The sequence below is a fragment of the Falco cherrug genome, chromosome 7 (assembly GCF_023634085.1).
Source record: "Falco cherrug isolate bFalChe1 chromosome 7, bFalChe1.pri, whole genome shotgun sequence".
Lineage (NCBI taxonomy): Eukaryota > Metazoa > Chordata > Aves > Falconiformes > Falconidae > Falco > Falco cherrug.
The window spans coordinates 35,341,841-35,345,626 of record NC_073703.1 but is presented as its reverse complement, the minus strand read 5'-3'; positions in this window follow the sequence as shown (position 1 = coordinate 35,345,626).

Genomic DNA, 3,786 nt, shown 5'->3' with positions numbered 1-3,786 from the left:
GCTTTTGGAGATCATTCTCTCTATGTGCCAGCCTCTGGGGAGGTGAGTTCCCATCCTGGTTGTGGTTGGATCCTGTTCCCAATGGGTTTGGGGGGTCTCCTCACTGGGGTGTGGGGTCTGGCAGGAGATTTGGTGCCTGTCGGTGCAAAACCTCTTCGGTATCAGCCCCTGCTGAGCTGCAGCTTTCTGTTACCACAGGACAAGCCAGCTCAGGAGGGATAGGGCTAGTTCAAGGTGGGACATTGCTCCTTGCTCAAAATCACCATTGTTCAGAAATGGAGAGAAACCTAAAAGCTCTGGCTTTTGTGTCCACCCCTTCTCCCCCCGCTTTCCTTCTCCCACCCCTGGCAGCAAGTCCAGGCTCTCCTCAGTGCCACCTCCACCATGCCCAGCACAGGATCCAGCCCACTGTGGTCCAGCCTGCTGCCCAGAGCAGCAATGACTCATCTGGGGCTCTTTTGGGGAGGCTGAGGGTATGAGCCTCATCCTTGCTGCAGTGGAAGGCTGGGGAAGGGGTGATGGAGAGCAGGAGAGCAGCCCAGCCCCATGGCCAGCTTGCACTTGGGCTGCAGCAAAGCAAAGCATCCTATGGGCTCCCCCTCCCACCCACCTCCCTTCCCTGGTGCTTTCCAGAAAGATGCTTTGTTCCTACCAAATTTACTGCATCCTGAATTTTCACTCCCATTTCATAGGTCCTCACAGATGAATGATTTCCTGGCTAAGCAGCTGGCCACAAGTTTGAGGCTGCTTAGTCTTAAATCATCTCTGGGGCAAGGTGGCAGCAATGAAACCCACCTCCGTTGAGCCCCGCACAGATGCTGTATAGCTATTTAAGTTTTCTGCACACGTTAAGAGCATCTCAGCAACTGGCAAATGTTGCCCACTCCAGGGAGACAGCAGCAGCATGCCCTGACTTTCCTGCACCAGCAGGCTCAACTCTCAGCTCCCCATCCCTGGCTGTGTCCGTTGGGCCAGCTGAAAAGAAAAGCATCGGTGCCACTGCAAAGGAACGAGCCAACTGCCACTCCTGCAATGTCTTGCCGGCTCAGTGTGCCAAGCCAGGCGACACTCAGCTGTTGTCATACCTCGCTGGCTCTCCTCCATTTCCAAGGCTTGCTCTGTTTCATCCTCACCTCCCCAGGCTTCAGCTCCAGAGTGGCAGTGGCACCGCCAAGCCAGCAGCATCTGCCAAGCCGGAGGAGGTGTGGAACACCCGGGGAAAGCATAGGCGAGATGTTGCTCCCCGCACGCTATACTGCTGCCCACCCTGACGTTGGTGCAAGGCCCTGTATGGCTCGTTAATGAGAATAAACCCATTTGCACTAATTGCATTTGTTAGACACAAGCACGTTAGATTTGCAGCAGGCAGTGGGAAGAGGAGAAGCACAACCCCTCATCACAGCTCCTGGTGATGGCTTTGCCCTGGGGGACTTGTAGCATGTTTCAGGGGGGGTCAGATCCACCTGGGAAGGGGAAGATTCCAAAACCCGGGGTGAAACAGGATGGATTAGGAAGGGCAAGGGCTGGCCTGAGGGTGATGAAGGCAGGGGAGGCAGAAGAAGTGTGGAGAGCCACATCCTGCTTCTGGCAGGGACCACACCAGCCACCAGCTCTTTATTTGTCCCCCCAACCCCTACACAGAGGTTTCACTGCCTGCTGGCCACCCTTGCTGGGGTGGACAGTGTGACTGACACTCATGTGGCTGTGGGCACGTGCCCTCAGATGGCTGCACACCCCGGGGACTCTGCCCTAAGCTCTTAACCACGCCGAAGCCTTTGTGCCTTTAATGCTCCCTCGCACATCACCGCTCACACGCATGTTGGCGACGAGCCGAAGCGCTCATGGGCTCTGGCTGCGAAAGCCAGAGGCAGAGCTGGCTCCCTGCCAGCTGCACCCTGCCCTCTCTTAAACTGCTCCAGGAACAAGCCAGTGGAGATCACGCTGAATGGGAGAGAACGGTCCTAAAGGGGAAGGAAAGCAGAAGCCCCCCTGGTTCCCCCCGCCAGGGCTTGTTGGGTTGACTCAGCCCCGCGACACCCCACCATTGCAGTGCCGCAGCCGGTGGCTGCCAGCTGGAGCACTGGGAAGGGCTGGCACGGAGAGAAATGTCAGGATGAATATTGCATCTTCTCATCACGCTGTCAGCACCATGTCTGCAAAGTGCCACCCGAGCCGGGGATGGGGGAACGGGGGTGGTCTCACTCCCCACCCTGGGCTCATCACCTTCTCCAGGCAAAACCACCCAAAAAAACCCACAAACGGGCCGGCTGGCACTCACCACCGAGCTTTCCGCAAGGTGCCACCCAAGCTGAGACCTGGCCATAACCCCTCCAGAGATGACTGAAATATATTGGGGAGCAAACCTCGATGAACAGCAGCAGCTTTCGCAGGGAAAACAGTTTAATTATGAGCTGGATGTGGCTCAGAGAGGGGCTCAGGCTCGGCGGGCAGGCAGGTGCCCTGCCCAGAAAGCCCCCAGCTGCTGCCTGGGGGGACGATGGAGCACGGCCGGGATGGGGGGGCTCTGCCTGCAACGGGAGCGATTTGCCTGTGGTTTGAAGAGTATAAAAAGGCCAGGTTTCTAAATTCTGAAGAGCGCCAAGAAGGGAAAACAAGTGCCCCTTCTTGAGTGGGGGGGGTTCCCCTCCCCCCAAAAGGTCGGTTCTGCTCTTGTTTAATTTCATCAGGGACGTGGCCCCTGTGCTGCAGCAGTGCTGTGTTCAAAATAAGGGTGAATAAGGGTGGAATCCCACCCCCCGCAAAGCTGACAGCAAAGCCCCCCCACTGCCCATGGCCCCCCACAGCCAGGGACCTGGGGCATGGCCCCACCTGCCTCCAGAAATGCCCCCAGGGCAGCAGTGCCCCCCCCCCAGCACTGCTCATGAGGGGCCCAGGGGCTGGCCCCGGAGCCCCCGCAGGGTTCCCAGGAGCTGGGGGGAGGTGGCCTGGCCCAACGGGACGCCCCCAGGGGCGTTCTGCCCCTCAGGTGGTGCCGGGGTGGCTGTGGGGCAGATATGGGGGGGCAGAAAGCCATGAGGCCCCTGTGTCACCCAGCCCCCAGGTAGCTCTGGGCAGTGCTTTGAGGCTGCCCCAGTGCTTCCCAGTATTTCTCAGTGCTCCCCAGTGTTGCCCCGTGCTCCCCAGTGTCACCCCAGTGCTCCCTAGTACAACGGAATGCTGCCCAGTACAGCTCAATGCAGTGCTCCCCAGTACAGTGCAGCACTCCCCAGTACAGCTCAATGCTCCCCCGTACAGCTCAATGCTTCCCAGTGCTGCCCCAGTACTCTCCAGTACAGCTCAGTGCAGTGCTCTGCAGGGCTGCCCAGTGCTCCCCAGGATGGCTCAGTGTTCCCCAGTGCTTCTCAGTACAGCTCAGTGCACAGCTCCCCAGTGCTGCCCAGTACAGCTCAGTATTCCCCAGCAGCTCAATGCTCCCTAGTGCTGCCCAGTGCTCCCCAGTAAAGCCCAGTGTTTCCCAATACTCCCTAGTACAAGGCAATGCTGCCCAGTACAGCTCAGTGCAGTGCTCCTCAGCACAGCCCAGTGCTCCCCAGTACAGCCCAGCGCTCCCCAGTACAGCCCAGCGCTCCCCAGTGCTCCCCATTACAGCCCAGTGTTTCCCAATACTCCCCAGTACAAGGCAATGCTGCCCAGTACAGCCCAGTACAGTGCTCCCCAGCACAGCCCAGCGCTCCCCAGCACAGCCCCGCCCGCGCTCCACAGCTCCCCCCGTCACGGCGCCAGGCCCCGCCCCTGTCACTGTCCGCCCGCCGTCGTGTCAATAAA